At 37.0% G+C, this 23,750-nt stretch overlaps 1 non-coding gene across 1 annotated transcript; it reads right to left on the bottom strand.

Moving 5' to 3' along the window:
* Window positions 1–21,588: 21,588 nt before the first annotated feature.
* LOC141604410 (small nucleolar RNA R71) lies at window positions 21,589–21,695 on the bottom strand. The gene has a single exon (XR_012526111.1). It is a non-coding gene; the product is annotated as a small nucleolar RNA R71 (small nucleolar RNA).
* Between the last annotated feature and the right edge of the window lie 2,055 nt (window positions 21,696–23,750).

The following is a 23,750-nucleotide window of genomic DNA, read 5'->3' as shown; positions in this document are numbered from 1 at the left end:
TTCCGTCTTTTCAAACATGCGATAAATTCCGTCTTACAACAAATTCTATGAAATAATATTATGAAATTTTTTTATGAATTAATATTATGAAATAATTTTATACATTCCATGTAAATAAAATTAATAACATATACGCAGAATGAATTACAAATGCGAGTAAATGAAATTGAATTACATAATTTTTAAAACAAAACTACATAATAATAAAATTACATAATTTCAAGAAGGAATAACATTTATATACGGGATCGAACATAAAACGCAAATGAATACATACATATGTTAAAGTTGATTATATTAGAATATATTTCTTTTATCCGGATGTAAAGTTTTTTATGTATGCAATTTTTATTTACAAGATTAGATTACGTTATTTAATCCTTATAAACCAGTGTATGTGAACACGTGTTTTTAACAAATTTAAACATAAATTATGTAGATCGTAGATTTAGACCAACTAGATAAGTACATAGAAATGCAAAAACAAATATATATCTAAAAACATTAATACTGCCCCAAATACATATCCTTGCAATTTTGCACGGGTTTAAAACTAGTAAATGACTTAAAGTAATATCTAATTGAAAATGGGCCAACACCCATATTTACCTCGCCACATTCCATTCCATATCCAGTCTTACCATTAGTTATATGCGTTTTGGCTAATTGGGCCGAATGTATATAAGGCAACTCACCTTATAACATTAAGTTGACTCAAATCAAGTTAATTATTTGGGATATTCTCTCGTGTACCCCTCAACTTTTTCATTTTCTATGATATACCCCTCTTTTCATTCAAAAAAACTTTGACCGTCAATAACTCTTGCTACAAGTTCAGAATACGATAAACTTTTTTTCCAAATTGACCGTCTTTAAGAGGTCTTCCGTTTGAAAAAAAATTCACTGACGTCTCAACTCGTAGTCGGGAATTATGGTCGGTCAAAGTTTATTCGTTAAAAAATGTTTAACCAACCATAACTACCGGCTAAGAATTCAAAAAGCGGTGAATTTTTTTTCAAATTGAAGGCCTTGACGAGGTAATTGGTTTGGGAAAAAAAATTACCGTTATCTAAACTCGTAATAGAGAATTATTGTCGGTCAAAGTTTTTTTGCGAAAAACGAGGGGTACACCATAGAAAACGAAAAAGTTCAGGGGTACACGAGAGAATATCCCTAATTATTTTTGGTCCAAGAGATGTTAAAAGAATTAAAGTCCTAAATCATGTTGATAAGGACGTTCCCGACAAGAAGAAGGAAAACTGATTTCCTTATTGTTAGACTAGGGATACACGTGCTCCAAATAGAAAAACTAGGTTGCCAGCATGATTACAATTGTTAGACAAGAAGGATTAGTGGAGCACTAATATGAGCATACTACAAACTCCATCTAAAGGGAAAAGATTAACTTCACCAGGCTGAAGATCTATCTTTGCTCAATCCTAATTTCCCACGGACTCTAAATAGCCCTTCCCTAAATACATAATGCAAATCCACGAGGGAGGACGGACAGAAATAATTTCAAGCGGACAACAATATTCTCCAGAGAACGACCAGACAGAAATACAAAGACCCGTATACTCTCATTCAGATTACCGTCTCAAATATATAATCCCAGTTTTAATTCAAACCACACACAAATAAACCATCCCAGTTTATACTCTCATTCAGATTACCGTCTCAAATATATAATCCCAGTTTTAATTCAAACCACACACAAATAAACCATCCCAGTTTCTATATAAGCGCATAAGAGCCGTTAATTTACGACAAAGTCGATATTCATTAATAGTCAACATCCACATAGGCCTGAGGGTACCAATATCAAAGAAGTTTTCTTTACTTTCTCCTTTTATTTAATTCTTTTATTTTGTCCTTTTATTTAAATTCTCTATTTTATTGCATAAACTAACCTATTAATTTGTCCTTGAAAATAATTGTATAAAGTTTGTTACTAACTTTCTTTTTTCTGTCTTATTTTCGTCAAATATATAATATTACAAATAAATAGTAGAGGCCGTCAATTTGATGGGCGATCCGGGTGCCTAACACCTTCCCTGATCGTACCTTTACCCCCGAATCCGCAATCTTTGGTTCAGACCGGAGTGACGGATCAGTCCCCACTCCAGGGATCAAAAGGAGTCTTTTCCGTTAAAATATTTTTGTATGTTTTTTATAAAACCTACTGGCGACTCCATCTATTTACTTATATTTTCAAAAAGGAGATTTTTTCAGGGATCTCACAACCACCACCGTCCCCCGACAGTAACGTCAAACTCTAGCAAGCCAATCGTTACCGATTAATGTTGATCAGTTGACTATAAAATGAATCATCCCTTACGTATTCTTAAAATGAGATTTAAACATGTGATCAATATGATCGACAATTGTGATCGCATTATTGTCGGAGGACACATATTCCAATAGAAAGGCACCCTGATTTTCTGATGAAGGGTAGAGGTGACGGGCTTGACGGCGTGGATCCAGGGGCGTCCCAGAAGCATGTTGAAAGAGGCGTCGATGTCGACCACCTGAAAAATGGCTTGTCTTTCCAAGGGTCCAGTTGCAATGGTCAAGGTGACAAGCCCTGCAACCTTACGATGAGTGCCGTCATAAGCGCGTACTCCTTTATTGGCCGGGACTAAGTCAGCTTCCTTGATACCCAGTTTATGAGCCGTCTGATAACATTGACCGCGGATCCGTCATCCACTAGCACCATAGGCACATTCTTCTTGAGGCATTGTACGGTGATGTACAGGGCCAGTGTAACACCCCGTATTTTATTAAGTTGGATAAAATTCTTTTAATTGCTATTTTGAATTTAATTACATCATTTAACGATTTATATATTTATGCTTAGCTAATTAATTAATTTCATCATAATTCGATACGTTAATTTTAATAATCATTAATAAGTTTATTTAAAGTTAGTTCGAGTTTATTGAAATTAGTTCGAGTTTATTTATTTAATAATTTCCGTTTTTTTACGAGTCCTTATGAAAGTTGTTTTAAGTAAACCCGAGATGGATTTTGGGAACAAAACCGTCCAATTAGCTATTTTGAGCTTATTTCACTAAATTAGCAATTTTTATTAATATCCGTTAGTTTTGTAAAAATCGCTAATAATTCCGATTCAAGCTGATATTGTATTATTTACGTTAACTAGCTGAGTTTATTTTATTTTCACTCATTAAATTTATTTATTATTGATTCCGTTTTATTACTGAAACTTTTACTTAAATCGGTTAAATTTAACTCGAAACGGTTTTAATAACGATCGAAGTTTCTTAACGACGAAGAAACGTACGTATAATAAATAGCGGTGGCAGTTTCAGCCGCCTCATTTCTTCATCCCTTCACGTCTTCTTCCTCCCTTCTTTGTTCTTCTTTTCCTTCGTTTTAATTTTGATCTTCAAAATTGATATCGATCTCCGTTTGTCATCCGTTTTCAACTATTTTTGTTCCATAGCGCTCCTTTCGTCGTTTTCGTCAATCCGTTGTAAGTAAAATTCATTTTCGTCATGTATTTTTACAAACCCATTTATATTTTCAGCTTTATTTATTATAAGACGGTTGTAGATGCTAAAATAGACGGTCTTGTAGAAGATTTGTTAGTCATAAATGATTAGTTCAATCGGAAAAAGGTAACAATTATAGATTACTCAATATTACTTGTAAAATATGTTTATTTCAAATGCTGGTTAGTCTGTTTTATAATTAAGACGGTGTATAATTATATATAGGGATCCTTATGGATGTTAATTAGTCAGTTGTATAGTTGAGACGGTGTATACTGACCTCTAGGGATCATTTGGGATGCTAGCTAGTAAGTGGTATATTTAAGACGGTGTATCTTTGACATGTATGGATTGTTTTGGGTGATAATTGGTGTGTTTTATAGTTGAGACGGTGTATCCTGACATGTAGGGATTGTTTTGGACTAATTTGGACTCGTGTCTTTGGGCGATTTTTGTAGTCTTTAGGGTCTGTTTTTGAGTTGCTTTATACTTGTGGTTTTCCGCTCTAAAACCGTTTTAAATGCTGACTTAGTTGGCTCAGCTAGGACTGTTTTTAAGCGCGAGAATGGAGTCTTAAGGGGACGATTGGTGCTGTTTTGGGCGGGGGAGAGAGCCGTCATCGTGGGTTTTCACTTTCCATTTGAGGACCTGGAGTTGGGGTCGAACTTAGGCATCTTTTGGGTTCATTGTTTTGGACTGATTTTTGGGTCGGGTTATGAAGTAGGGTGAAGGGTGGCTATGGGTAGTCGGGTGGTGGTCGTGTCGGACTCTTTGTGGTTTGCTTTTAGGCGAGTCGAGGGCCAGGCGTGGCCTAGCTAAGTCACGAGTTTGAGGCCATGTGTAGTTGGTGGTTAGGCCGAGTTTGAGGTTGTCATAATAATTTTAGAGCCGTGTCTATAATTTGTTTTGACGCTAGTTTGGTTTATTTAAAATATAATTAAATTAATTTCCGTCTCATATTTTATATAAAGATAATTCGTTAATATCGTCCTTTCACATAATTATTTTAGGTGACTCATATGTGGTTGAAGATGAAGAGTAATTTTGGGTTTTAGAAGCTTTCTCAAGTTATTGCTTGTCTCTTTGCTAGCTTAAGGTAACTATTCTGAGTTACTCGACGAATTAATGTCACATTAGTAGTTGTGTTTGTTGTTTGTTAAGTGTTTAGGTGATTGATAATGTGTTACTTTCGTTTTTCACATGATAGAAATTGGAAATAGCATGAGAATAATATTGCGATAAAATTTGTAATTTGGGCTAAAGCAGGCCAAGACTCGAGTGGGCAGATTGACCGAACGAGTTTGGTCAAACTAGGTTTAAACCAGTCCGCCTCGATTTGACCGATGACCCGTCGCGGGACTCGGGTCGAGGGTTTGTCTTTGAGGTGAGATTGGTTGTTATTGGAAATTTTATGTTATGTCTTGATATTTGTAATTATCATTTCACATGTTGGTTGTTGGATGAATTGCCGCCTTATACTTGATCTTGTTGCCTCTTTGCCATTTTAGCTTGTTCTCATGAATTATGAAATTAACGGTTAACTGGAATTTGGATTATTATTGATAATGGAGATATTGTTGGATTGTCAGTTGAATTGGGTATCCTACTTGTCTTGTGTGGTGTGGGCTAAAGTATTCAAGTCGGGACTAGTCGGGACTAGGTCCTAGGTGAGTATTTCGGCCTTCATCATAGATAGGCCATTATAGTCTTTGACGAGTGTATGTTCACCGCTTAATAGCCTCTCGTGTTCGACTTGGTGGGTTTATATCCAAGTTGGGGCATGACCTCGTTACTTATTTTGAGATTAAGTGGTCAGCTTAAGTACTAGCCAACCCTTTGGTGGACTCCTTAGGGTACTCACTTTGTTTTAGAAAAATTGTGGGTCTTGGGTGCGTGGTGTGTATCCGCATGTCTAGGTCTCTGTGATTTTAGGCTAGGGTTGTGTTGTGTCTTGGCCATGTTTTGATAGAACCTCGAGCCAAGATACCGGTTCGATTACCTTCCCTACCTCGTGGTATAGACTCGAGTTCTGAGTGACTATTGACGGGACTAAGAACTTATGCCTGTCTTTGATATATTGTCCTTTCTTGTTTGATGATTCTATGAATCATAGAAGGTGAGATGCAAGCCGGCTATGGTTGATAGAGTTTGGATTCCTGGATGTTATGTGATTCACATGATAGTGTAGTATGAGTCGGTCTAGTATTCACATGCTAGGACTATGTGGCGTTATATTGTTGTTCACATGATAAGCACGATTGTCTAGCATCTATATGCTAAGGCAGTGTGTGATTCGTATTCATATTCTTATGTCTACATGTTATATTAATTATGACATTTCGTGGCTGGGAGAACTCGGAGTTACTCCCCACTGACTGTGGCTTTCGTATTTGTATAAAATGCGAATGATGTAGGTGATGCATATATGGGGTACATGGACGAGCTAGCGAGCAAAGTAACCTTGGGACCTAGATTGGCTTTATTTTATGGCGACCCTTAAACACTTTTTATGTCACATACATTTTAGGGACATATGTCTCCCTCTTTACATTGGTTGTATAATTTGCTATTCGCGACTTTAGCGATGGTTATGTTATGAAACTTCTAGTTAGACCTTGTATGTTTGACACCTTCCAATTTGGATATCTTTATAACGAGTTCGGGTTTTAAAATTACAGGTTTTTACCCAATTGAACCTATTACAAACATATCCATGCAGTTTTATTCTAGAATTACGTGTTTACTTTTCCGCGATAAATGAGGGTGTCACAGTTGGTATCAGAGCATATTTGCTCCCGACGCACGTTTGTGCACCCCAATATAAATAACTTGACCTTAAAATAATAAACTTGAGAGATGGGTAAGATGGGTAAACTTAGGACCTTATGTTGTAGTCTCTTTGTGTTTGCTCTTTGTTAGGTACTAACCTGTTTGTTGATTGTCATTTAATAATTGTTGCGTTCTTGGATCAATGACCGTGAGCTTATCTATAGCTAATGGAGTTATTACCCTTATTATAAAAAAAAAAATTTTGAACTAAAGGTTTTGAAAATATTTTAATGTTTTTCACTAGTTTTAACGTCAATTAGTGTTAAAGCTTGTTATTGGAGACGTCTGATAATTAGTTTTATCATTTGTTGGTGTAAAAATGTATTTTTATGTATTTGAATTTGAATATTGATGTTCTTGAGTGATCGCCAAGAGTATCTCCGTTCCATTGAAAGGACACTTATATTTTAAGAAGATCAAGATTTAGTGCCTATTGCTGAGGATTGAAGATTTGTTCAACCTTTGAAGAATGCTTCTACTTACTTGAAGATGTTTCTCGTTCTTTTTGTATCTCGCCTTATTCTTAATCTCTTGGTGCTTATCCTCCTTCTAAACTCCCTTCTGTTTTACTTTAAAAGCTACGCTTGTACTCCTAACTTGTCCTTTGTTCTTTGCTTATCCTTCCTTAACGCCATTAGATAGTACTCTTTCTTGTGAGGAATGTTGACCATGGTTGGAAAATTCGACTTTTGAGGAGATTGTTTGTGTCTGACCCTTAACCCTGATTTTGAGAGGATGTGATGTTAGAAAGACTTAGGTAAGGTGATGAGACATACTTAGTGATTCTTATACCTAGTTCCTTGACAAAGTGAGTATAATCGATTGGTGGATTCTTTGTGTTAGGAATGAGTTGCCTATGTTACTAAAGTTATAGAACTTAGCTTTGTTGTTTATGTTTGGGATTTGAAAGCTTAGTAGGTTGAGCGTCGTCGCCTTAGGAGTAAACATGAGATAAGTTTAGAATTTGAATTCGGAAGAAAACCCATTTTTTTTAGATGTTAACAATCCCGTATAGATTGGGAATGTGATTTGGTGTTAGTTGTTTCTTGAGAACTTTGTTGAGAAGTCTTTGTCAATTCATTCTTTGGTTTTTAAAACATTGAGGTTGTGTCGAGTGTTTGAGATAAAGAGATGCTTTTATACTTGAGTGGTAGATTTGCTTTAGGGAAATCCTAATATGTGATAAGATAGGTGGAAGAAGTATCTAACCGATTTATCACCCCTTAAACGAGCGTTTATTTTACCTTGACCCTTGTTTGGGATTTGGTCGTTTTGTCATGAAGGTACAATACCATAATAGGCGTGACCTTGTTAGAAAGAACCTTAAGTTTTAGGAAGCGTATGGATTAAGCCTTAAAATCCTCTTTCATACCATTAATCGTTTTCCTCCCTTTCGTTCATACCTTGGTTGGATTTGATTCTTAAGTATAAAAGTTTACTCGTTATTTCCTTGTCTTGAATACCTTCCTAATTCTAATATCTCTTACTGGTTGGTAACTAGTTATCTTTATGATTCGACTCTTTTAGTCTCACATCTTGACATGTTCATATATTCCTTTTTAAATTTCCTATCATTTCCTGACCTGGTTATTACCTTTTGTTTCCTTAGTGGAGTGATGACATTGTTGTTTGAGATTTGAGTATCTGGCGTTTCCTTATTGTCTAATTTCCCCTTTCTCCTTGATCACAAGCGTTACCGTTCATACCTCATTTCCTCGCTTCATCTTGCTCCTCCTTTAAGTTTGACACTCGTATCTTGTGAAACTCTATCTTTGACATCCTTGTAATTTTGACTTCAATTTCTACCTTATGAAATTCATTATAGCTCTCTTGAGGCTTAAGTTTGAGCTCTCTTAACATACTTTGTTTTTATGCTATCTAAGTTACTTTCCTTTTTGTACAACTTCTAAACTTTCAAGCTACCAGTTTCGATTCATTTTTAAAAGTTTATGTCACTTCTGCAAACCTAACCTATTTTAAAGATTTGAAAATGAAAATTCGATTTAATTCTCTAATTGTTCTTTGAGTATAGACTTTTTTATCATGGTTTTGAGTTGCTAAACCTGAGATTTTTGTAAATTTTATCCAATTTCTATTCACTTTGATCTAATCATGATGCCTTTGTTAAAGTTTAATATTATATTTCAGGAATTTAACTCCCCTTTTAGTTTAAAGGTGAAACCTTTATTTCTATTTTGGCTTTTTGCAAAAGAAAATTTGAGTAGATTACCTTTCTCTTATTTTGATTTTAACGTTGATGGGATGTTAGGACTCGTTATTAAAGGCGTCTAATAACTTGCCCTGCGCTTATCGGCGAATGATTTTTATTTTAAATCTGTCTTTGACATGGAAAGTTAGCGCTCTTGTGTGCACGACAAGGGCAATTTCGTTCCATGAATGAGACTTATACCTTTGAAAACTTTTCATTAATGTTTCTGAAAGTATTTTGATTTTCGATTTATACAAATAATTTGCTTTTTGACCTTATCTTTGATTTGGAATGTGATGTTCTTGAATGCGCAACGAGAACACTTCCGTTCCTCCGATGAGAATCGGTTATTTTCGGAAAATTTTATTTGAAACTTTTGAAAGAATTTTGATTCTTACGATAAGTGACCTTTTAAATGTTTTGGTTACCGATTCCAATTTCAGTTTTATTTTTATAACCTTTCATTTATACTTTCAAGTTTCGAGGACGAAACTTTTTAAAAGATGAGGTGATTGTAACACCCCGTATTTTATTAAGTTGGATAAAATTCTTTTAATTGCTATTTTGAATTCAATTACATCATTTAACGATTTATATATTTATGCTTAGCTAATTAATTAATTTCATCATAATTCGATACGTTAATTTTAATAATCATTAATAAGTTTATTTAAAGTTAGTTCGAGTTTATTGAAATTAGTTCGAGTTTATTTATTTAATAATTTCCGTTTCTTTACGAGTCCTTATGAAAGTTGTTTTAAGTAAACCCGAGATGGATTTTGGGAACAAAACCGTCCAATTAGCTATTTTGAGCTTATTTCACTAAATTAGCAATTTTTATTAATATCCGTTAGTTTTGTAAAAATCGCTAATAATTCCGATTCAAGCTGATATTGTATTATTTACGTTAACTAGCTGAGTTTATTTTATTTTCACTCATTAAATTTATTTATTATTGATTCCGTTTTATTACTGAAACTTTTACTTAAATCGGTTAAATTTAACTCAAACGGTTTTAATAACGATCGAAGTTTCTTAACGACGAAGAAACGTACGTATAATAAATAGCAGTCGGTGTCTTTCGCCTCATTTCTTCATCCCTTCACGTCTTCTTCCTCCCTTCTTTGTTCTTCTTTTCCTTCGTTTTAATTTTGATCTTCAAAATTGATACTGATGCTCCGTTTGTCATCCGTTTTCAACTATTTTTGTTCCATAGCGCTCCTTTCGTCGTTCTCGTCAATCCGTTGTAAGTAAAATTCATTTTCGTCATGTATTTTTACAAACCCATTTATATTTTCAGCTTTATTTATTATAAGACGGTTGTAGATGCTAAAATAGACGGTCTTGTAGAAGATTTGTTAGTCATAAATGATTAGTTCAATCGGAAAAAGGTAACAATTATAGATTACTCAATATTACTTGTAAAATATGTTTATTTCAAATGCTGGTTAGTCTGTTTTATAATTAAGACGGTGTATAATTATATATAGGGATCCTTATGGATGTTAATTAGTCAGTTGTATAGTTGAGACGGTGTATACTGACCTCTAGGGATCATTTGGGATGCTAGCTAGTAAGTGGTATATTTAAGACGGTGTATGCTGACATGTATGGATTGTTTTGGGTGATAATTGGTGTGTTTTATAGTTGAGACGGTGTATACTGACATGTAGGGATTGTTTTGGACTAATTTGGACTCGTGTCTTTGGGCGATTTTTGTAGTCTTTAGGGTCTGTTTTTGAGTTGCTTTATACTTGTGGTTTTCCGCTCTAAAACCGTTTTAAATGCTGACTTAGTTGGCTCAGCTAGGACTGTTTTTAGGCGCGAGAATGGAGTCTTAAGGGGACGATTGGTGCTCTGTATTGGGCAGGGACGAGAGCTGTCATCGTGGGTTTTCACTTTGCATTTGAGGACTGGAGTTGGGGTCGAACTTAGGCATCTTTTGGGTTCTGTTTTGGACTGATTTTTGGGTCAGGTTATGAAGTAGGGTGAAGGGTGGCTATGGGTAGTCGGGTGGTGGTCGTGTCGGACTCTTTGTGGTTTGCTTTTAGGCGAGTCGAGGGCCAGGCAAAGTGGCCTAGCTAAGTCACGAGTTTGAGGCCATGTGTAGTTGGTGGTTAGGCCGAGTTTGAGGTTGTCATAATAATTTTAGAGCCGTGTCTATAATTTGTTTTGACGCTAGTTTGGTTTATTTAAAATATAATTAAATTAATTTCCGTCTCATATTTTATATAAAGATAATTCGTTAATATCGTCCTTTCACATAATTATTTTAGGTGACTCATATGTGGTTGAAGATGAAGAGTAATTTTGGGTTTTAGAAGCTTTCTCAAGTTATTGCTTGTCTCTTTGCTAGCTTAAGGTAACTATTCCGAGTTACTCGACGAATTAATGTCACATTAGTAGCTGATGTTGTGTTTGTTGTTTGTTAAGTGTTTAGGTGATTGATAATGTGTTACTTTCGTTTTTCACATGATAGAAATTGGAAATAGCATGAGAATAATATTGCGATAAAATTTGTAATTTGGGCCAAAGCAGGCCAAGACTCGAGTGGGCCAGATTGACCGAACGAGTTTGGTCAAACTAGGTTTAAACCAGTCAGCCTCGATTTGACCGATGACCCGTCGCGGGACTCGGGTCGAGGGTTTGTCTTTGAGGTGAGATTGGTTGTTATTGGAAATTTTATGTTATGTCTTGATATTTGTAATTATCATTTCACATGTTGGTTGTTGGATGAATTGGCTGCCTTATACTTCAGTCTTGTTGCCTCTTTGCCATTTTAGCTTGTTCTCATGAATTATGAAATTAACGGTTAGCTGGAATTTGGATTATTATGGATAATGGAGATATTGTTGGATTGTCAGCTGAATTGGGTATCCTACTTGTCTTGTGTGGTGTGGGCTAAAGTATTATTTGGGACTAGTGGGACTAGGTCCTAGGTGAGTATTTCGGCCTTCATCATAGATAGGCCATTATAGTCTTTGACGAGTGTATGTTCACCGCTTAATAGCCTCTGTGTTCCGACTTGGTGGGTTTATATCCAAGTTGGGGCATGACCTCGTTACTTATTTTGAGAGTAAGTGGTCAGCTTAAGTACTAGCCAACCCTTTGGTGGACTCCTTAGGGTACTCACTTTGTTTTAGAAAAATTGTGGGTCTTGGGTGCGGTGGTGTGTATCCGCATGTCTATGTCTGCGCAGATTTTAGGCTAGGGTTGTGTTGTGTCTTGGCCATGTTTTGTTAGAACCTCTGAGCCAAGATACCGGTTCGATTACCTTCCCTACCTCGTAGTATAGACTCGAGTTCTGGATCGACTATTGACGGGACTAAGAACTTATGCTGTCTTTGATATATTGTCCTTTCTTGTTTGATGATTCTATGAATCATAGAAGGTGAGATGCAAGCCGGCTATGGTTGATAGAGTTTGGATTCCTGGATGTTATGTGATTCACATGATAGTGTAGTATGAGTCGGTCTAGTATTCACATGCTAGGACTATGTGGCGTTATATTGTTGTTCACATGATAAGCACGATTGTCTAGCATCTATATGCTAAGGCAGTGTGTGATTCGTATTCATATTCTTATGTTTACATGTTATATTAATTATGACATTTCGTGGCTGGGAGAACTCGGAGTTACTCCCCACTGACTGTGGCTTTCGTATTTGTATAAAATGCGAATGACAGGTAGGTGATGCATATATGGGGTACATGGACGAGCTAGCGAGCAAAGTAACCTTGGGACCTAGATTGGCTTTATTTTATGGTGACCCTTAAACACTTTTTATGTCACATACATTTTAGGGACATATGTCTCCCTCTTTACATTGGTTGTATAATTTGCTATTCGCGACTTTAGCGATGGTTATGTTATGAAACTTCTAGTTAGACCTTGTATGTTTGACACCTTCCAATTTGGATATCTTTATAACAGGTTCAGGTTTTAAAATTACAGGTTTTTACCCAATTGAACCTATTACAAACATATCCATGCAGTTTTATTCTAGAATTACGTGTTTACTTTTCCGCGATAAATAAGGGTGTCACAGCCAGGTTATGGTTGGCTCCGAATGGAAGGATATTTTCTCATAGAAGATAACCAAGTTACTCAGGTTGGGGACATCCCTTGTCATGTGTGCTACCACTTCTTCAGGAGAGGAGGTAAAGGGCACTGTCAACTTTCCCAAGGCTTGTAGCAAAGCCTGCCGATGTTGGAAGGACGTAGCAATCAGTTGCCAAATTGAAATTTCAGCCTTCGCTTTTTGCAGTTGTTTAAGGATCGAGTTTTCGGGAACCTTAGGTTGAGTGTCCACCTCCGGGACGATTTGGTCATTCGTTGTTGGAATGGTTGTTGAATTGTTCGGATTCTGGTAGAGGCGTCCGGACCGGGTAAGGTGACCTATCTCTTTTGTTTGTTTGCCCTTTCCCGGATGAATGTAGACATCCTCTGTGTCGTCTCTCTAGATACCGTTGATTTCGGGATCGCGAGGGTATCTTGGAGGGGTATTCCTCGGCGGATAGTTTTTATAGGAGAAGTTCTTGTGGGGGGTAGTTTTTGTGGAGTAGATTATTGTGGGGTTGATTATTGTGGGGTACATGCCAGAATGGTCGCGGGAGCAACCCTTTCTGATGAGGGGAGTTTTAGGTGCTTGGAGGACCGTCCCTCGGGCGTGGTGTTGGTGTTGGTGGGTTGAAAATCAGCCGGTGGTAGGCGTCCTCAAGTCGGGTAATCCTTTCTGAGAGACTGGCTATGGCTTTTTCAACCTGTTGGAACATGGTGAGCATGGTTGCAGCGCTGAACACGAACATCCCGTCCGGGGTATCCTTTTCCAAGGAATTCACATCGTCATGAATCGGCAGGATGGGGTTTGAGCAATCCAAGGTTGGCTCGTCATCATAGACGGCATGGATTCCTAAGGGGTTCATCTTGTTGTTTGGTTTGGTGGTTGGAGGTAAAGGTAATTTCCCTTTCTCAATCATATCTTGAATGGCGTGCTTCAGTTTAAAGCAGGCCTCCGTGTCATGACCTTTACCTTGGTGGTATTGGCAATAGGCATTGGGATTCCAGAAACGGGTTTTATTGGCCTCGGACAGGTCCGGAGTGGACCCAATTGGCTGTAGTTTCCCTTGGTCCACGAGTCTTTTTAGGGCACTGTCATAGGTTGTTCCCAAGTTTGTGAATACCCTTTGAGGACGTTCAGTTTTCTTTGTGGTTGGTTCGAGGAGGTTGACCTCATCGATTTTGTTTGTTTGACCATAGGGGCGAGATCCAGTTGATGTAGACCCTGATAGCCTCTACCGGTGGTTTTGGCTAAGACACCTGTTGAACCATATAGAATATATGTTTATGTTTTGATGATGTCAAGAGTGCTTTATATTTTATATACTCGTTGCGCGTAATTGTTTGTTTAGTCTTTTAGATTGGACTTACTAATCGCAAGCATTAAGGAATTGTGATGGAAGTATGATGCGTTTATATTATGATCAAGCCCTCAATCAAGGATCAGGATATTACAATATTATGAAGAATTATTCAAGCATTCATGAGAAGATGACGCTCATTTAAAGATTGATCAAGCTTGAATAATGAAGTAGCCTACACTCGAAGATCTCCTAAGAAGATTAGAATAACGTAGGTGATTATCTCGTAATGGTAACATGAGAATTGATTTCTTATGTTAGTAAAGTTATAGCTTCACAGTTATAACATTACTTATATAAGAGCTCAATGTTATAGCTCTTCTACTATAACATTGAGATGTCAAGTTTATACTATACACGACTAAAATGTTTTCAAATTGTTTTTGAAAAATGTTTTTGTCTCTTTTAAATGTTTTAGCAAATAGTATTTATTTAATGAGGAAGCCCATATTCATATTGAGTGTGGATTTATTTTAATCTTATAATTAGTAATTATGTTGGTTCAACTTATGAGTTGAATCATATTACTAATTAGGGTTTCTAATACTATCCTCTCTTAAACCCTAAATCTAACCTATTGCCATACTAGGGCTTTCTCGAAAAACAAGGCCTATGAGCCGTGTGGACTCTCGTGTAAACCTAATGATACAAGTCGATTATTGTTAAGATTTTATTCTCTAGAATTATCTTAACATATCTTTTATATTTAGCATGATATGGTTATATATGATAAGAATATTTTTGTTATGGAAAATCTTATCATATCTTAAGATTTAAGGAAAAGATAATAGGAGAATAATTGATAAAATTATCTTTTGAATATTCTCTATTATTTCCTAAAGATTTTAAGGAAAGAAATAATAAGATATGATTTGTTTAAATATCATATATTTCGGCCATATAGGGTTTAAGGAAAATATATTAAGTATATATTTGATTAGATTATCTTATATTTATCCTATATCTTTTCTAAGATATTGTTTAAATAAAATAAGGAAAGTTGTTATGATTTTTCCTTATTGTTTCGGCATATCTAGGGAACTAAGGAAAGAATATTAGGTGAATATATGATAAGATAATCTATTAACAAATTATATCTTTTCCTAATATTTTATGGATAAAAATAATAAGATATGATTCTATTTCCATATCTTATTATTTCGGCCTCTAGGGTTTTGAGAAAACCGAGTGCCATGCTTCCTCCTTTGCTATAAATACTTTACTCTTTGCTACATTCAAAAGTAATACCTTTGAGCATAACTTTAATTTATTTCAAAAAGCAAAACCGTGTTTTAAAGCAAGAAAACTGTTTTGTTATTTTTCGAAAAAGGTCGTGTATTTTATAAACTCGTGCATTCGTTCTTATTGTTATCGTTATAAGATAATAGTGCTTTAATTGATTTCTTACTCGTTCATTAACGTGAACTTTTAGTAGAATCATAAGTGCTTTCTTATTAGCGTAAGTTAGTCACTCGAGTATTTAACGGTACTCATTGAGTTACAGCTAGAGTTAGTTGTACGAGTTGGGTTAGTAAATTTGTAATCCGTAGAAAGGTACTAAATTTATTAATCGAGGAAAAGTGGACGTAGGTTTCGATTTGTGAAACTGAACCACTTCAAAAACCGTGTGTCTCCTTCTCCTTCGTTCGTTTATTTGTTTTGTTCATACTTGATCATTAGTTAATTAGTTAAAGTTTAATCAATAAACTTTAAGTAATTAATTATATTCATACAATCGAAAAAGTTTAAAAAGTTTTAAATCCTCAATTCACCCTCACTCTTGAGTATTTTGGATCGATAGACTCTTCAACACTCTTGCGGAGGTCGTCTTCAATGCGGGTTCCGATAATTTATAGGTCCTAGAATGTTTTGATGTTTTGGTATCTCAGCAGGTTGGCATAAACCGGACGGAGGTTGTTAACAAACTTCTCCACCAGAGTCGATTCACTCGGCTTACTGACCAATTGAGTGCTCACCCTCCTCCAACGGGTTATGAATTCTGTGAACCCTTCTTTATCATTCTGAGTCAGGACTTCAAGAGTGCGGGTGTTGGCTTGGACTTCAACGTTGTCGACGTACTGTTTGGGAAATTCAACGGCGACTTCGTCCCAAGTGGTAATGGTCTTGGGGTCGAGGGAATAGTACCATTGGCGGGGAATTGGTTCCAGAGATGACGGAAAATTCGGGTGAAAAGTTCTTGCCTGACCCCTTTGATAGACATGTAATCCTTTAGGGCCCGAATGTGGTTGAGCGGGTCCCCCACCCTCTTAAACTTGGGTACATCAGTCAGGGTAAAATTGTCGGGTAGTTGATCCCCAACGGGTTCGAATCTTCGATTGTTCTCAAGGTGGATATTGTTACCACGGGCTAGAAGCTGTTCCTCCAAGAGCTTGAGCCTTTTCTCGGTTTCAGTCAAAGGCGGAGTGTTGTGTTTTCCGGTTTCCTTGTTTTCTAAGGTGTCGATACGGGTCTCGACACGGTCTAGGGTGACCTTAAGGGCGGTGAGTAGGCTGGCTACCTAAGCAGTCGTGAGATCTCTGTTGTCATCATTGTTTTTGGAAGATGCTGAAGACGGGGCCATGGCTCTGAGGCAGAAAATGGCTCACGTTACATCCCAATCCAACACCGTTTAACGACTAAACGCAGACAACACAAAAGACGGAAAGGCATTTCAGACTCGACAAGGCGAGGGCAAACGTGTGTGGTGCCTCAGTGCTGACTCGATTTATAATGTGACGGTGTTGACCGGATTTTGACTCGCGTCCAACGTAGTTGCGTGACGCCGTCGGACGAGTCTCGAGGTGAGACGACTCATAAGTAAAGACCCATAAGTACGCTTGCTTCGACTCGATAGACACGAGGCGGAATTGGAATGGTGGACTGAAATTTTCAAAAATAAAGATTTTCAAAAAGATTCGTTTGTCGCTTCATGGACGGCTTCCGAAGAATAGGGATCTTCGAAAGTCGATCAGTTGAAAAGTTGTCTTAAGTTTGTTTTCAAAAGACGGTTTGAGTTTGAGTTGCGGCAGCCCTGAAAGCAATGTGCTGTTTCCAAAGACGGTTTTTTGAAATCCAAAATCGTATGTTTTGAAAATCGAGTTTTGAAAGGTTTGAAAAGTTTGTGGTCCCGGGGACGGTGCATGGTCCTCGGGATTTGAAAAAGACTCAAAAAAGGGTGTGCGACATTTTCGGATTTTGAAAGAGCCATCGTGTCGGCGCGAGACGGGTTAAAATTCGTGTCTTGACGCGACGATTATAACGGCGTAAAAAGGTGTTTTTTGAAATGGTTGTGAGAACCATATTTGAAAATCGTCATTACGACGGCCTAAAAAGGCGTGCTTTTTGAAGTGGTTGTAGAAAACCGGGTTTGAAAATCGTCATTACGACGACCTAAAAAGGTGTGTTTTTTTTAAATGCAACGGTCGGCATAAGATGGAGGTTTGAAATGGCCATTATAACGGCGCAAAAGGTGTTTTGAAAGTTTGAAATGACACGGAAGGACTTATGATCACATAGCACATAAGCACTCGCAATTTCATTATATTATGCATAATGCTGACACGGGTTTTGGCTTAAAAGGGTGGGTTACACACCAAGCGATCAAACCCCGATTTTCCAGAGGGATACCAATCCAAACAAAATGTGTAAGGAGGGTGCCCTAACCTCGTGCACGAAGGAAATAAAAGCTATTTGACGAAACAAAAATGTGTAACGTCAACGGTATGCTTGACGCAATCGGGATTCAAAATGCGGGGATGAGAAAACTCACGCCGACGGGACGAGCCAATTGGTCGATAAAAGTTATGTTGTGGGCCCGGACAAGGAACCCCACTTATGACCGTATGATGTGACCATTATTTGAGCATATTTAGTCTCCGAATTAGCCTTGTTCCCATGCTTTTTAGTGCATATTTAGATCATTTATTGTCTTTAGTCCTTTGTTTTGCATATTCTTTGAGGTTTTGTCCCTTTGGTAGGAAAGGAGTGCAAACCTTGCATTTTTATGGCAAAATAGAGCTAAATTGATTGAATTCAATGACCAAGCATCAAAGAGAAGACAAGACTAGAAGGCCTTTGTACATATTATGGTAGTTGGGCAATGATGAGAAAAGATCCTTGCATCTCCTACAAAATCCCCGAGGATTGTTGGAAGAAGTAGGAAGAAGAAGGAAGAAAAGAAGAAAGGAAGAAGCTGACTCAGAATCCGAGCGGATTGCCCTCTGGACGCCCGTCCAAGACCAAGAATCCGAGCGGATTCTCCAGAGAGACGCTCGTCCAAGAAGACCACAATCCGCCCGTCCAGCCAACGAATCCGCTCGTCCAACAGCCAGAGAATTCGCTCGTCTCGTGCCCTGGACGCTCGTATTGTGTTACAGCAACTTTCCATTTTCTTCTTGTTCTATGAAGGATGCGCATATTTTGGAAAGACCGGCAAAAAGGAGACCGGCATCTCTCTCAAAGAGGAGTGATTCCTCAAGGACTTAATCGTCATTTAAGCCCTTAGTAAACCCTAATTTGTGTACCTAATCCCCACTATAAATACCCCATTAGTCTAATTAGATAATCATGTTCTTCTTATCAATTCCTAGTATAGTTTATATCAATCTAATCTCTCTTTAATCTTGTAATCAACTTTTAATCAAGTCTTAATACAAATCTCATTTCCTTAATCTCTTTTTTGTTCATCTTTTATTTTGGGTAATTGAAGATTATTTGGGTTATTATTGGGAGATTGACAACCTTCCAATCAATCATCAAGTACTTCTATTATTCTTTGCTTTATTATTGGAATCATTAGTAGGTATAATTCTCTTAATCCCTTTTTAATTATTGTTAATCATCTTCATTTATTCATCATGTTTCACTTTGTTGGTATGATTGACAACCTTGCTAGCATGTTCAACATGATAATGAGTGAGTAGTTTCCTTAACTAGGGTTAATGGGTAATTAGGGGAAACCAACATGGGGGATGATTAATGCTTAAATTAATATGTTTTTATAGTTTATTTGCTTGCTTGTTGTGATCTCAACTCATGCACATGTTATGTTTGATGAAATGCGAGCCTATGAATCCTTGCATTTTTTACCCATCACTTACCTTTTCAATGAGACTTGTAAGACATAAACCAACTCGAGTCTCATTAGACCATGCATGTAGTCGAGTAGGGAAGATTAAGCCTACTTTTAGGTGTTGTACAATCTAATCGATTCGGCTCCGGGACCCAAACTTTCCTAGGATTGTAAGATATAAACCAACTCGATCCATCACAATAATAATTGCTTGCTTATAATTTGAGAATATGTTTGTATGATCAATTCCCATGAATCCCCTATGATCCCATGACACCCTAGTGCATTTTATTAATTGTTTACACCCCTCTTTAATCATCTTGCTTGTTTACTTTCATTGCTATTTAGTTTAGTGATCTTCTATTCAAACCCCAATTTGTGACACCCCTAGACACCGCTATTTGCAATTGAAAATCTTACTTCAATACCCGTCCCTTGGGATCCGACCTTTACTTGCCTCTTTACTAATTTTAGAGTTGTTTGTGAAGTTTTAAATATTGTTTTGGTCTAGGTGCTCCTAACGACAAGTACCGAAAAGTAAACCTCTCAAGAGGGCTCGACCAAAAATGGCGCCGTTGCCGGGGACGGTGTTAACTTGATTTAGATTTTATTAGATTGTCATTAGTTGTGTCTTTCTTTGCCTTGGGGAAGTAAAACTCCTCAAGGTTTGTTCTAATTATTTTCGAGTTGTTTGATATTTTGCATGTCTAGAAGAACATTAACAACCAATAGAAGACTTACAAGAGGAACTTTGAGAGGTATTGGTGAGGTTGTAGATATTCAACCAAATACTATTGAGTTCGTCAACCCTTTTGCAGTAGAAGGTGAGGAGAACCCAACACCAAATCCAACACAAAATCAACCCACAATGCCTAAATTTTCATCACATTCCATACCAACCGAGGAGAACCTGTTGGGAAATGTGTCCTCAACAATAGTGCGATCACATGATTTAAATATCATTATTAAATCTCATATAAAGAATACGTGAGGGATGATTCTTTATACAGTCGACTGACCGTCATTAATCGGTAATGATTGGCTAACTAGAGTTTGACATTACTGTCGTGTGACGGTGGTGGTCAGTTGATCCCTTTAGGTCACACCTATAGGATGAGGCCCAAATAGATATTTAATTAATTGTATGCGATACGAATTAATTAATTCCTTAATTATGGGAGTGCAATTTTGCGTCTTATTGTAATGTGATTAAATAAGATTAAATTTAGTTATTAAGTGTTAATTTACTAAATTTGTTGAGGTATTAATATAAGTTTTGAGGTAGAGGTAATTAGTTATTTAAAAGTTACAAGAAGTTGTAATTTTAACTAACTAGTAATTTTGGGACCCATTATATGTTGATATAATGGTAGTATACTACTCAAAAAGTGGAGTGTATATTATATTATTAATTGTAATATTTAAGTGTTAAATAATTACATTAATAATTAAATATGTAAGATTGTTAAACATAAGACTTATAAGCATTTGTGGGACAAATGACAAAAGGCAAAAATGGTCCATAAAAGGACCAATATTTCGCCACAATAAGATGAGCAAAGATGCTCTTTTGTCTTATGTTGATGTTGTTTATTGTGTGACTATGACATATCACACTAGGCTTTACATACTACATCTTACAAGCCTACATCCTACACTCTACCTATAACTAAACAATAGACTAAAAACAAAAGCACAAGATTCCCTACATGGGAAGAGGGCCACCGGTTTTGGCCTTAATAAGAGAGCATTTTTGCTCATTTTTCTTGTTGGTGCTTGTGTTGTTTTTCTCTCTAAGTTTTCCTCACATGCAATTGCACAGAACTCTCTATAAATACTAATACACTCATCTAATATTACTAGAGGTAGTAATGCAAAAATATTAGTATTATTAAGGAAATATTTCTACTATATATCTAGTTAATATTAGTAGGAATTTTTGGGATTAATCTTGGGTGCAATTTATTGGAGTGGCTTCTATACTTGGAGTCTTAGGAGGATCATCCATCATTATAAGCTCAAGAACAAGTGTAGGAAGGTGACCTTACTTGTGCCCTTAATTTCGAACCAACCAACAATGTAAGGAACATTGTTTTTCTTATAAATCTTTCATTTTGTTATGCATGCACTAGATCTAAAGAACAAATAATTAACAAGTTAATTAGTTCACTATTAGAGGAGTCTAATAATAGGTATATGATCCTAACAGAACCTACCCAATGGTACTCCCACACCACAACACTTAACCGGAAACTTCATTGCCAAATCCACATTTATCCAATTAGTCGAAAGAAGTCAATTTGGGGGGATGCCTAGTGAAGACCCTCACTCTCACATGGAAACTTTTTGTGACTATTGTGATGCGATTTCACAAACCGGTGTAACTCAAGACCAAATTCGATGGGTCTTATTCCCTTTTTCTCTAATTGGCACCGCCAAACAATGGTTGAAAGGCCTTGATAAGGCCACTCTTGGAATTGATTCTTGGAAGAAATTGGCTCTAGCTTTCTACAAAAAAGTTCTACCCACCGGAAAAGACTAACATGCTAAGAGCTCAAATTACGAGTTTTAAGCAAAGAGATGAAGAATCTTTGTATGAAGCTTGGGAGCGGTTCAAAGGAATTTGTCGCTTATGTCCTCATCATGGACTTAGCGAGTGGTTCTTGGTACAACAATTTTGGAATGGTCTTTATGAAGACTCAAGAAACATTCTGAACATGGGATCAAATGGTATGTTCACCGAAGTTGACGATAATCAAACTTGGAACAAGATTGAGGAAATGGCGGTCCATAACTCACAATATAGTAGACCTCGCAAGGCTACTAGAGGAGGAAAGCATGAAGTGGACTCTATTACTCAATTGGGTGCTCAACTTAGTTCTCATATTGATACCATAAACTTGAAATTTGAGAAGGCAATGGCTAAACTTGAAGAAGCCTCAAAATCACCAAAGCATCATGTTAATGCCATGACGGAATCTTCATCAATCCCAAGTGGGATATGTGAGAATTGTGGAACTTTGGGACATGACCAAAGTGAATGTAGGGGAACAAATGAACAAGTGAATGCTTTTCAAGCATACAAGAGTGTACCCCTTATTCCAATTATTACAATGAAAACACCGAATTCCACCCAAATCTCTCATACACAAGCCAAAATGTTCAAAACCCTCAACCAACATACACCCCACCACCCATGAGAAACCAAAATCACAGACCCTTTTACAACCACAACCAAGGTTACCAAAATCAAACTCCATACAATCAACAAAATGACCATGGTTTTGATGTTCAAAAAGCGGTCCTCCAAATGCAAAAGAATCAACAAGAGTTTTTCACACAAATGCAAAAGAATAGTCAAGCAAAGGAAATCACCATCAACAACATTCTAGCCCACATCAAAATGTTGGAAACCCAATTGACTCAACTAGCATCTTCAAGCTCACAAAGACAAAAGAGGCAATTACCACCTCAAAGTAATCCCCCAAGACATGAAACGGTTAGTGCCATTCACTTGAGGAGTGGTACGAGGTATGAAGCACCAAAGAAGTAAGTTGAGGATGAAGTTGTGGAAGCTAGTGACAAACAAGAAGTTGTGCAAAACTCCAAGGATGGAGAACAATCAAAAGAATAATTTTAAAAGAAAAGTGAAGACAAGGCCAAGGAGAAGGAACCCATTGTGATTAGAATTCCTTTTCCAAGTCGTCAAGCTAAGTCAAAATTTGATGACCAACTTGGGAAATTTATGGAAATTGTGAAGAATTTGGAAGTCTCGATTCTTTTTACGGAATTAATCAATCACATGGCGGCCTATGCAAAGTACATGAAGGACATCCTTACGAAAAAGAAGTCGATCCGGAATCTTGAAACTATCGCCTTCACTAAGGTGAGTAGTGCAATCCTTCAAGGGAGTTCACCTCCGAAACTTAAAGATCCGGGAAGCTTCTCAATACCGTGTACCATTGGCGACACAACGATCAACAAAGCCCTATGTGATCTAGGGGCTAGTGTGAGTGTTATGCCGTATTCGGTGAGTAAAAGGTTAGGGATGAGAGAGCTTAAATGTACCAACATCACACTCCAAATGGCCGATAGATCGACGAAGACACCGTTAAGGGTATGGGAAGATGTTCCCGTGAGAGTTGGGAAATTTTTCATCCCGGTGGACTTTGTCATTGTTGACATGGAAGAAGACTCCAATATTCCAATCATTCTTGGTAGACCTTTCTTGCACAACGCGGGTGCGGTGATAGATGTGAAACATGGAGAGCTCACTCTAGAGGTGGGAGACGAGACCATAACTTTCAATCTTGACAAGACCATGAGAGCTCCCCGTTTACATGAACCACGTTTTATGGTTGATCATTATAGCCGGAAGGATGATGGGAAGAAGTCGGAATTTCAATGGAAAAAGAAAGTTGATGATGCTCCATTTAAAGAGCAAGAGAATAGCAACAAAGAGAGCTTGAAAAGCTCACCCATGACAAGTGAAGAGGATGGCCTCATTGGCCAAATAAAGAAAGGAGGAGAGTTGTCTCTATCAACTCAAGAGATTTTTAATGATCAAGTAGACGAAATTTGCGGTCTTTGGGACGATGAATTTGAAGGGATTTTCAATCCCTATATTGGTAATGCTATCGATCAAGACCAACATGAAGGACAACAAGTGCAAAGATCAATTGAGGATCTTTATCATGATAATGAG

This window comes from Silene latifolia, chromosome 9 (assembly GCF_048544455.1).
Source record: "Silene latifolia isolate original U9 population chromosome 9, ASM4854445v1, whole genome shotgun sequence".
NCBI lineage: Eukaryota > Viridiplantae > Streptophyta > Magnoliopsida > Caryophyllales > Caryophyllaceae > Silene > Silene latifolia.
The sequence above is the reverse complement of the archived record's forward strand: the minus strand, read 5'-3'. Positions and strand labels throughout refer to the sequence as shown.